This window comes from Budorcas taxicolor, chromosome 3 (genome assembly GCF_023091745.1).
Source record: "Budorcas taxicolor isolate Tak-1 chromosome 3, Takin1.1, whole genome shotgun sequence".
Lineage (NCBI taxonomy): Eukaryota > Metazoa > Chordata > Mammalia > Artiodactyla > Bovidae > Budorcas > Budorcas taxicolor.
In genome coordinates, this window is record NC_068912.1 from 63,728,559 (window position 1) to 63,741,719 (window position 13,161).

General features: G+C 34.3%; 1 non-coding gene across 1 annotated transcript; it reads right to left on the reverse strand.

Annotated features, from left to right (window-relative positions):
- Window positions 1–1,068: 1,068 nt before the first annotated feature.
- Window positions 1,069–1,173, reverse strand: LOC128045845 (U6 spliceosomal RNA). Its single transcript, XR_008199179.1, has one exon. It is a non-coding gene; the product is annotated as a U6 spliceosomal RNA (small nuclear RNA).
- Window positions 1,174–13,161: the final 11,988 nt, after the last annotated feature.

The window sequence follows — 13,161 nt, forward strand, 5'->3', positions numbered from 1 at the left end:
AATGACCAAATTTTAGGAGTTTAAAATCAAATCTAAGGGTATTGTATCTATCAGGATGATTTATAGTACCGAGCAAGTGGTCTTATAGAGTCAAAACATTTCTGAATTGTAGGGGTAGAGAAAGTATTTTCAAATTATACTTTCATCTGAAGGTGGGTAAGTAAAAGCATTTTATAACTCAAATCAATTCCAGAACTGACAAGTGACTAAAAAACAAAATGAACTAAATAAGTAAAAACCCAGAGACACAGCATAGGTAAACAGAATCTATTCCCTCAGAAGTTTTCCTAAGAGAGTACCACTTGAGGTGGAAATTATGCAGGGTACCTACTGAAGAACAATAAGCTATTTAACAAAGCTGCATAGATCTCTGTAGTAGGTGTATAATAGGGACATGTAAACCTATAGAAACACAGCACTGTTGATTACTCTAGGTCAATTCTAACTTTAAGCAAAGATAGAGGTTGAATTTGAGTTTACTTTGTAGGTATTTCTTCAAAGAATTGACCATTCTAGTACAAATCATTGAAAGCAAACATATTGAACATTATTTATATCCAACCAAATGTTGTTTATGGGATTCACTTTATTTTATTATTTTTAAAATTTTAATTGGAGGTTAATTGTTTTACAATACTGTGTTCATTTCTGTCCTACAACAGCATGAATCAGCCACATGCATGCTGAATTGCTTCAGTCGTGTCCGATTCTTTGTGATCCCATGGACTGTAGAATGCTAGTTTTCCCTGTCCATGAGATTCTTCAGGCAAGAATACTTAAGTGGGTTGCCATGCCCTCCTACAGGGGATCTTCCCAATCCAGGGACTGAACCCTCATCTCTTTTGTATCCTACATGGGTAGAAGGGTTCTTTATCGCTAGCGCTACCAGGGAATCAGCCATAAGTATACTTAAATCTTCTTCCTCTTGAGCCTCCCTCCCATCCCACCCCATCCCACCCCTCTAGGTCCTCACAGATCACCCAGCTAAGCTCCCAGAAGCTCCCCACTAGCTATCTAATTACACACAGTAGTGTATATATGTCAATGCTACTCTCTCAACCTGAACCTAGAAATATGGAAAACTTCACAAATTTGTGTGTCATCCATGTGTAGGGTCGATGCTTATCTTTTTTATATTGTTCCAATTTTTGTATATGTTCTGCCAAAGTGAGCATGGGACTTACTTGAGATCTAAGGATACACATAGGTTGAAAGTGAAATGAAGTACGAAGATATTTTATGTGAATAGCAATCCAAACCGAACAGGAGTGGTTATACTAATGTAAGACAAAATAAACTTTAAGTTAATTTTTTTATAAGAGACAAGGACATTATAGGATGGCAAAAGGCTTAATTCACCAAAAAACATATATTTACACAGATATCAGTTCAGTTCAGTCACTCAGTCATGTCTGACTCTTTGCAACCTCATGGAGTTCAGCATGCTGGGCTTCCCTGTCCAGCACCAACTCCTGGAACTTGCTCAAACTCATGTCCATTGAGTCAGTGATGCCATCCAACCATCTCATCCTCTGTCATCCCCTTCTCCTCTTGCCTTCAATTTTTCCCATCATCAGGGTCTTTTCCAATGACTGAGTTCTTTTCATCAGGTGGCCAAAGTATCAGAGTTTCAGCTTCAGAATCAGTCCTTCCAATGAATATTCAGGACTGATTTCCTGCACCAAAGTCAGACTTCCTAAAAATGGAAAACCAACATTGGTAGGAGTGAAGGGAGCAATATGCAAGTCTACAATCCTAGCAGAAGATTTCAGTACCCTACTTTAAATAGTAGATAGAACAACCAGATAGATGACCAATAAGTAAACAGGACATTTAACCCCAGATGAATTGGAAGTACATATATATTATATTCTGCCCAATAACAGCAGAATATTCATTCCTATCACATGCACATATAGCATTCTACAGGATAGAACACATGTTAAGCCACTAAACAAGTCTTAATAAATTTAATAAGATTAAAATCATGCAGCGTATCTTTTCCAATCATAGTAGAAACTAGGACTCAATAGCTAAAGGAAAATGAAAAAAACCCATAAAATGTGGAAATTAAGCAGAATGCTTTTATATATAACCCATGGATCAAAGAAGAAATCACAAGGGAAATTAGAAAATATCTTGAGACAAATAAAAATGAAAACATACTAAAACTTATGGCATATGGTGAAAATAATACCAAAGGGAAATTTGTAGCTATAACCATTCAAATAAAAAAGAAGAAACCCTCAAATCACAACGTTACTTTACACCTTAAGAAACTAGAAAAACAACAAGCTAAACCTAAAGTTTTAGCATCATTCCTTCCAAAGAACACCCAGGACTGATCTCCTTTAGAATGGACTGGTTGGATCTCCTTGCAGTCCAAGGGACTCTCAAGAGTCTTCTCCAACACCACAGTTCAAAAGCATCAATTCTTTGGTGCTCAACTTTCTTCACAGTCCTACTCTCACATCCATACATGACCACTGGAAAAACCATAGCCTTGACTAGACATACCTTTGTTGGCAAAGTAATGTTTCTGCTTTTCAATATCCTATCTAGGTTGGTCATAACTTTCCTTCCAAGGAGTAAGCGTCTTTTACTTTCATGTCTGCAATCACCATCTGCAGTGATTTTGGAGCTCCCCAAAATATAATCTGACATTGTTTCCACTGTTTCTCCATCTATTTGCCATGATGTGATGGGACCAGATGCATTGATATTCGTTTTCTGAATGTTGATCTTTAAGCCAACTTTTTCACTCTTCTCTTTATGAAGAGGCTTTTTAGTTCCTCTTCACTTTCTGCCATAAGGGTGGTGTCATCTGCATATCTGACATTATTGATATTTCTCCCAGCAATCTTGATTCCAGCTTGTGCTTCTTCCAGCCCAGCATTTCTCATGATGTTTTCTGCATATAAGTTAAATAAGCAGGGTGACAATATACAGCCTTGACGTACTCCTTTTCCTATTTGGAGCCAGTCTTTGGAAGGAATGATGCTAAAGCTGTAACTCCACTACTTTGGCCACCTCATGCGAAGAGTTGACTCATTGGAAAAGACTCTGATGCTGGGAGGGATTGGGGGCAGAAGGAGAAGGGGACGACAAAGGATGAGATGGCTGGATGGCATCACCAACTCGATGGATGTGAGTTTGAGTGAACTGTGGGAATTGGTGATGGACAGGGAGGCGTGGAGTGCTGCAATTCATGGGGTCGCAAAGATTTGCACATGACTGAGTGACTGAACTGAACTGAACTGAAGCCTAAAGCTAGCAAAGGAAAGAAGTAAAGATTAGAGCAGAGATAAATGATATCTCTATGAAGGTCAAGAAGCAACAGTAAGAACTGGACATGGAACAACAGTCTAGTTCCAAATCTGGAAAGGAGTATGTCAAGGCTTTATGTTATCACTCTGCTTATTTAACTTATATGCAGAGTACATCATGAGAAACACTGGGGTGGATGAAACACAAACTGGAATCAAGACTGCTGAGATAAATATCAATAATCTCAGATATATAGATAACACCACCTATATGGCAGAAAACGAAGAAGACCTAAAGAGCCTCTTGATGAAAGTGCAAGAGGAGAGTGGAGAAGTTGGCTTAAAACTCAACATTCAGAAAACTAAGATTATGGCATCTGGTCCCGTCACTTCCTGCAAATAGATGGGGAAACAATGGAAACAGTGACAGACTTTATTTTCTTGGGTTCCAAAATTACTGCAGATGGTGACTGCAACCATGAAATTAAAAGATGCTTGATCCTTGGAAGAAAAGCTATATCTGCCTAGACAGCATATTAAAAAGCAGAGACATTACTATGCCAACAAAGATCCATCTAGTCAAAGCTATGGTTTTTCCAGTAGGCATGTATGGATGTGAGAGTTGGACTATAAAGAAAACCGAGCACCTAAGCATTTTTGCTTTTGAACTGTGGTATTGGAGAAGACTCTTGAGAGTCCCTTGGACTGCAAGGAGATCCAACCAGATCCAACCAGTCCATCCTAAGGAAATTAGTCCTGAATATTCATTGGAAGGACTGATGCTGAAGTTGAAAGTCCAATATTCTGCCCACCTGATGTGAAGAACTGACTTATTGGAAAAAACCCTGATGCTGGGAAAGATAAAAGGCATGAGGAGAAGGGGACGGCAGAGGATGAGATGGCTGGATGGCATCATCAACTCGATGGACATGAGTTTGAGTAGGCTCGGGAGTTGGTGATGGACAGGAAGCCTGGCATGCTGCAGTCTATGGGGGTTGCAAATAGTTGAACCCAACTGAGTGACTGAACTTAACTGAAATGAAATAGAGATTCCCAGATGGCTCAGTAGTAAAGAATCCACCTGTCAAGCAGAAGATATGGGTTCAATCCCTTAGTTGGGAAGATCCCCAGGAGTAGGAAATGGCAAACCACTCCAATATTCTTTCCTGGGAAATCTCAAGGACAGAGGACCCTGGAAGCCATGGTCCATGTAGTTACAAAGAGTTGGACACGACTGAGCATGCATGCAAATGAAACAATAGAAAAGTTGAGGAATCAATGTAAATAAGAGTAGGTTCTTGGGAAAAAAATCAATAAAATTGACACACTTAAGATAAATAAACATTATATACATCTTGTTTGGGATATAAAATTTAGAAGTATCACACTTCTCCAAAAACATTTATTTGCAGTTGGTTCTGTTAGTCTAGTAGAATTAATCGTCTTTTTCTTACAATTATTAGTCCCTACATATTTAATTTTTTTATTTAAAAAAGTATTTTGATTCTTATAATCAAAATTTGCATCCAAATCACCTAGTAGAGTTCAAAGTTAATAAACATTTTACTGAAATAAAAATAATTTCTAAGCTTGCATTTCAATTGAACACAAACTATGAAACAAAAACTTAGTAGCTGTGCTTTGAGGGGAGATAATTTATCCAAGGAAATCAAAGTGAGGCACTCAAGAAAGAGAGATAGGGAAAAAGAGCAATACCTGGAAAATGTATTAATAGACTTAATGTTGACCACAGTGGGACTCAATTCTTCCAAGACCTTCTAAGAACATGTGAAGAACACGTTTCAGAATTTTCCCACCAACACTTTTTTCTATGAAATGTTTAGGGTATTTATCCAGAATTCCTGTGCCCTGTAATTTGAGCATTGCTGTGAGGAGCACAAACTTCCTGTACACTTTTTGTTATACTTATTTAATGATGCATTAAGTGACCTACTGCTGCTTTGAGGAGAGCAAACTAAGATATGCTGAGATGAGTGCCTGATTGTCTGATAAATGACACTGACAAGGTTGCATTGGAATTTTGTTTTCTGTAAGACTATTGTAAATGGCTGGCAACCAGTATGTGTCATAGTGTGCCAAAATAACTGCTGAAGTCCATCATTTATACCATCCAGATCTATTCCTGCTGAACATAAATTGTACTCTATCACTACCACTGGTGGATAATTACAATGCTAAAAAATTTAATGAAAATTCTCTTTAAGAAGAAAATTCAAAAATATACTTTGAACTAAATTAAAATCCATTTTGATATTGAGAATTCAAATTTCTAGCAGTAAAATGTGTAAATTTCCTCAAAATATTCCTAAAATGAAGTGAAATTCTCACTATTCTATTACAGTATTATATACAGTGATATATTTCTTTAATATGAGTCCTGAAAGTGTTGATATAGCTTTGGCAACTTTTTAATTAATGCTTTAAGATGATTTAGAAAATTGGCAGATTAAAAAGAGATAATTAATTTATTTGTTAACTGTGTTTGTTGTGTGGGTAGAATGAATTATGATAACTTTAGTCAAAATATTTACCTCACTCTTTCCTGCCTCATCAGAAAAACATGGATAAGCTAAATCTAATGTAAAATTCCAAATGTCTCACTTTCAGAGAACAGAGATTTTATGGCACACAAAAACAGATTTTAAAACATTTTATAGTATGCATAAAATTGCATCATTATTCAATATTAGCTTGAGATTTCTTATTTATACCTCACATACTTCACAAACTGATTTAAAGAAGTTACTGAACTAAGAAAGATTTGAAAACAGAATAGCTTTTCCATTGATGGTTCAATTTTAATTGTTTGATACCAACTGAAACAATGCAATCTTAGTATCATGCTTTATGTAAATTTTATAGGATATCTCCCCTTTGTTTCATTATCTATTGTAACTTTCAATATTTGCAAGTAAAACTCAGAAAAAATATAATGGTTGAGCAGAAATTTCTAATAATGTATAAGAGGAGTTAAAAAGTAAGGTTTTTCTTTCTTCACTGAGTATATCTGTATCTGCTGGAGAAAAGTAGGTGAGGCCAATATTTTCTGAATTACAATTTCATATGAATAACAAATAAGAAAACAATGACAGTAATCAAAACAGCACAAATTTAAAACAAACCACTTGGGATGTAAAAACCACTCTTCTTGTTTTTTTCAAGTCAAAGAAAAAATAAAAAAAATTTATGCTCATATAATAAGTACACATATCAAAATAAACTGGATGAAACCAAAGCTGTCTTAGAGAAATATTTACAGTGTCAAATGTTTAGGGAAAAATCTAAAGAAAATCTAATAATTAGACATATTTTGCTTTAAAAACCCTAAAAGTGAGAAATATTAAAATATTAAATAGTACATTATAAAAAACAAATAATCCATATATCAAATGTAAAACTTGCATATTTAGTATTTATAGAAACAAATATAAAATGCAAAATAATACCAAAGAGAAAATAAATATAGAATATGACTAATGAAGATGATAACAAGGGCATTAAATATGACAATTAAAATATACATTTTAAGTAATAACTTGAAAATCTTGAGGTAATTATTTTATTGCTTAATGTTAACTGAAAGGAGAAGTAAAATAATTGAATAATCTGTTCAAAAGTTGACAAGATTTTTCAAAAAGCTAACTCCTAAACAGATTTTGGCCTCGGGAAGTTTTGTAGGGAAGTTTTGTAAGTAAGTTTTTAAAAAATCAGATTACAAACATGTAGATATCATTCAAAACATGCAGTTTTGAAATCCTAGATAATTAATATAAATAACTGAATGAAATTGAAGATGCCCACTAGTACTAATTTTATTTGACATTCTTCACTTCATATAAAGGAATGAAATATAAGATATAAGATAGGATTTTACTGGGAGGATGAAGAAAATTAATTTTACAATATGTACAATTTACAATGTTCAGTCCAGCATCTAGTCAAAAAGAAAATGGTCAAAAGGGTAATTTAATACATTGCTAGTGAGATGGTAAATTAACACTATTTTGTAAACTAATTTTAAAATGTTATCAACAAGCTTCAATCACACATATCTTTTAAACTAATAGTCTCTAGTAATTAATAATGAAATAATGAGACAAATGTGCTAAAATTTATGCATGCATATGCTTATCACAGATAGGTGTATGATAGCAAAGAGTGGCAAGTATATTAAATGTCTAACAGTGATGCATTAATAGTGCACAATGCAATTTTATACATAGTCATTTCAGTTTAAATTTTAATAGCTGTAGAAATGGAAACATACATATTTTGTATACTGTGTGGTATGTGCCACACCAAAGGATTTGTAATATACTAATTACACTGTTTGGAAGTATATGCACCAAAATCTTAAATATGATTATCCGTTGTAGGGTAATTTATTTTTTGTTGCATTTTTTAGTGTATTAACATAAGTAAAAAGGAAATAAACAACAGAAGAAATAAATTGCTTTTTATTATAGAGGAGAAGAAAACAGAAAATGATGTGGCCATAACCCTCACAAATGATGCAACATGGAACATGGTGCAATGTTAGGATAATGATGCAATGGCCAATACTTCCTCTACACAAATACCATTCACTGAATAAAAGCCACATCAACCTACATTTTTTCATGACAATATAGAAGCAAACTGCTTATTTGAAAGTAAAGTTATATTATTCATAATATGTGACCTTTGAAAATTGCCAGAGAGAAATGTTAAATGTTCTCTGCAATTAGTGCCAAACAACTATATATAAAGATGATTTTATTATGGTCCAGAACAATCATGAGACATAGACAAGGTCAGTGAAATATCCTAAATAAGGAGACAGGTTTTTCCCATAGTTTTGCTTCTATAGCTGATGAGCAGGATTTGAAAATAAATATTACACTAGTATAACAAGAGTATTAGACCATTTTTGCCTTTGTACTTAATCTTTAACTATTTAGTTTTGGAGTTTTCATTCTGTATTAGGATTTCTACTCTCTCAATATCTTTATTTCTATATACAAGTACCAAAAATAGGTATTTGCAGCCGATATTATATTATAAAGGCCTAGATGGAAGCTGCTACATCTAATTGTCTATTTGATGTTCTTTGATAATTCATGATACATTTTTTGATCACCTAGTATATGCCACTTATGTTCCCATAGCAGTCAGCATGTCCAGAAAATAAACTCATGATCAGTCAGTTCAGTTCAGTCCCTCAGTCATGTCCGACTCTTTGCGACACCCATGAATTGCAGCACACCAGACCTTCCTGTCCATCATCAACTCCCGGAGTTCACTCAGACTCACGTCCATCGAGTCTGTGATGCCATCCTTCCATCTCATCCTCTGTTGTCCTCTTCTCCTCCTGCCCCCAATCCCTCCCAGCATGAGTCTTTTCCAATAGATCAACTCTTCACATGAGGTGGCCAAAGTACTGGAGCTTCAGCTTCAGCATCATTCCTTCCAAAGAAATCCCAGGGCTGATCTCCTTCAGAATGGACTGATTGGATCTTCTTGCAGTCCAAGGGACTCTCAGGAGTCTTCTCCAACACCACAGCTCAAAATCATCAATTCTTCAGCACTCAGCCTTCTTCACAGTCCAACTCTCGCATCCATACGTGACCACTGGAAAAACCATAGCCTTGACTAAACAGACCTTTGTTGGCAAAGTAATGTCTCTCCTTTGGAATATGCTGTCTAGGTTGGTCATAACTTTTCCTCCAAAGAGTAAGCGTCTTTTAATTTCATGGCTGCAGTCACCATCTGCAGTGATTTTGGAGCCCCAAAAAATAAAGTCTGACACTGTTTCCACTGTTTCCCCATCTATTTCCTATGAAGTGATGGGACCAGATGCCATGATCTTCGTTTTCTGAATATTGAGCTTTAAGCCAACTTTGTCACTCTCCTTTTTCACTTTCATCAAGAGGCTTTTTAGTTCCTCTTCACTTTCTGCCATAAGGGTGGTGTCATCTGCATATCTGAGGTGATTGATATTTCTCCCGGCAATCTTGATTCCAGCTTGTGCTTCCTCCAGCCCAGCATTTCTCATGATATACTCTGCGTAGAAGTTAAATAAGCAGGGTGACAATATAGAGCCTTGACGTACCCCTTTCCCTATTTGGAACCAGTCTGTTGTTTCATGTTCAGTTCTAACTGTTGCTTCCTGACCTGCATATAGGTTTCTCAAGAGGCAGGCCAGGTGGTCTGGTATTCCCATCTCTTTCAGAATTTTCCACAGTTTATTGTGTTCCACACAGTCAAAGGCTTTGGTATAGTCAATAAAACAGAAATAGATGTTTTTCTGGAACTCTCTTGCTTTTCAATGATCCAGCACATGTTCACAATTTGATCTCTGGTTTTTGATCACCTCGTATATGCCATTTATGTTCCCATAGCAGTCAGCATGTCCAGAAAATAAACTCATGATATTCCCATACAAACTCAGTCCTCTGGGACCTATACATCTAGTTGTGAAATCAATAGACATTTCTAGTTACTTTGTATTATTACCCCCCAATCATATGTAATCCATTAAATTAAGTTCTGCCCCTTTGCCACTAAATTGTTCTTGAATTCATTTACGTTCTCAATGCCAGAGTCATTGTCATTGTACTGGTCCAACTCTCCATCATTTGTCTTTTGGACTACCACAATATCTTCCTACTTGTTTTCCCTTCTTTGACTGTTGCTTTTCTCTCAGATATCTCTTACATCTTCCTTATGATCAAAAGAAAGATACAGTTATGGCACTTTCTTAAATTTCTCTCTACTTAATGTTTTTTCTTAACTTATGAATATGAAAATCTTAACAAGTCCTTTGTAGCCTTCTTACTTTCTCCAGATTCATCTCACTTTACTCATTTCCTCCATCTGTGTGCTCAAGGTCTGTTTTCTTGTTTTTGGAAAGTGTAAAGCTCCTTTCAGTCATCCCTGGGATCAGCTTCCCTAGTACATTTTACCTTTACTTCCTAACACCAAAACTTTACTGATACTTTTTTTTTATATAATTATGTCTAAAATATTTATCTTTCCATTAGATAATAAACTCTTTTAGAATAAACCAAACAAAAAAAAGAAAGTATATTTCTACTCAATATTCTAGGCACATACTCCATTGATGGCACTTATTAAACAGGCTATATTTCTTATTAATGAAGACACATACACACACACAGAGCATTTCTTAGAGCAGTGGTTCTTTTTAAAATTGGAATATGATTAATATACTATAAATTTTACCTGTTTAAGGTGTAGAATTCAGTGAATTCACAAACGTATGCCACTATGATCATTATCTAATTTCAGGACATTTTTACCACTCCTTAAATAAAGACTTAGCAGCAATCATTCTTCATTCACCCCTGAAAAATAAGTTACTTTCTATGGATTCTCTATTTTGAACAAGTCCACAGAATAGAGTAATACAGTATATAACTTTTCTGTTTGGCTTCTTTTACTAAGTGTAATGTCCTCAATGTTCATTCTGGTTTTAGCATGTATGAATATTTGATATCAATTTATGGCTAAGTAATATTTTATTGTATAGATATACCACATTTTGTTTAGTCTTTTATCAACTGGTAGACAGTATGGGTTTTTTCTAGTTTTTGACATTTATGAAAAGTTCTGTACAAACAAATGTGTACCTTTGTATTTACATCTACATTTCTTTTGAGTACTTATCTAAAAGTAGAATTTCTGGGTTTTAGAACTCAATTTTTCATTTTTTTGAGGAATTGCCAATGTGTTTTGCAAAGCAGTTGTACCATTTACATTCCCATCAGCAATATATGAGGGTTTCTATTTTTCACATTCTTGGCAATATCCTTGCCATTCTTATAGTCACCTCAGTGGGTATGAAGTTTTATCTCAATGTGATTTTGATTTGCAGTTCATGAAAGAATAATATTGAGATCTTTCCAGAGGCTTATTGGCCATTTATATGTAATCTTTGGGAAAAAAAAAATATTCAAATCTTTTTTTTTTTCATTTTTCAATTGGGCTACTCATATTTTTATTATTGAATTATGAGTTATTCATATATTCTTAACACTAGTCCTTGAACAGACATGATTTATAAACATTTTCTCCCATTCTACAAGTCATTTTTTCCCTTGGTAGTAACCCTTGGAACACAAAAGTTTTAATTTTGATTAAGTACAATTTATCTGGTTTTTTTTTTTTCCTTTCATTGTGTGTACTTTTTCTTGTATATCTAAAAAACAATTGTTTAGAGTTACAGAAATTTATATTTATGCTATCTCCTAAGAGTTTATAGTTTTAGCTCATACATTTAAGTATTTAATCTAAGTTAATTTTTTTCAAATGAAGTAAGTTTTCTACTTTATTCTTTTGCATGCAGATATCCAATCATCCCAGGACCATTTGTTGAAAAGACTGTTTTTTTCCCATCATGTTGGCACTCTTGTAGAAAATCTGTTGATCGTAAGTAAGGGTTTATTTCTGGACTCTCAATTCTAATCCATTAATACATTTGTCAATATTCTTATTTATTTTATACCAATATCACAAAGTCTTTACTATAGATTTGTCATAATTTTTGAAATGAGAAAGTGTGATTCCTTGAACTTCATTTTCCTTCAAGTTTTTTTTGGCTATCTGGGTCCCTTACATTTCCATGTGAATATTATGTGAATATTATAATTATAATTAGTTTGCATGTATAGCAGTTGAGATTTTGATGGAGATCATGTTGAATCTGTACATTAATTTGGGGAGTATTGTCATTCTTAATAATAGTAAGTCATACAATTCATGAACACAGGGTATCTTTCCATTCTTTTATGCTTTTAATTGCTTTCAAAGATATTTGCAATTTTCAGTGTGTAATATGTGTACTTCTTTTGTGAAATTTATTCCTAATTTATTCATTTAATACAATTATAAATGGAATTGATTTTTTTCTTAATTTGATCTGATTGCTCATTGCTGGTGTATCAGAATTACAATTTATTTTTGTGTTTTTATCTTATACCCTAAAACCTTGACAAAGTAGTTTATTAGTTCTCATAGTTTTTGGTGGGTTTTTGAGCATTTAAAATTCATAAGATGATATTCAAAATTCAAAGATCATATTCATAAGATCATATTCAAATTTCATAAGATCATATTCAAATTCATAAGATCATATTCCAAATTCAAAGAATTTGACATGCAGTTGTCTTATAAATCATATATTTGAAAGTTTAAAAGAATAATAATGCATTTATCCTTACTCATGTAGTTACATTTACTGGTGCTCTTTATATCTTCATGTAAATTAGAGTTATTGTCTAGCGGTTTTTATTTTATCGTGAAGGATTCCCTTCAGCAGTTTTTGTAAGGTAGTTCTGCTAGTGAAAAACACTCTTTTTATTTATCTATAAATGTCTTAATTTCTCCTTCTTTTTTTTTTTTTTTTGGGGGGGTCTCCTTCATTTTTGATAGATAGCTTTGCTGGACTTTTGGTTGTTGTTCAGTTACTAAGTTATGTCCAACTCTTTGCAATCCCATGGACTGTAGCATACCAGACTTCCCTGTCTTTCACTATCTCTCAGAGTTTGATCAAACTCATGTCCATTGAGTTGATGATGCCATCCAACCATCTCAACCTGTCGCCCCCTTCTCCTCCTACTCTCAATCTTTCTCAGCTCAGGGTCTTTTCCAATGAGTTGGCTCTTTACATGAAGTGGCCAAAGTACCGGAGCTTTAGCATCAGTCCTTCCAATGAATATTCAGGATTGATTTCCATTAGGACCGACTGGTTTGATCTCCTTGCTCTCCAAGGGACTCTCAAGAGTCTTCTCCAGCACCACTGTTCAAGAGCATCAGTTCTTTGGTGTTCAGCCTTTCTTATGGCCCAACTCTCACATTCATACATGACTAATAG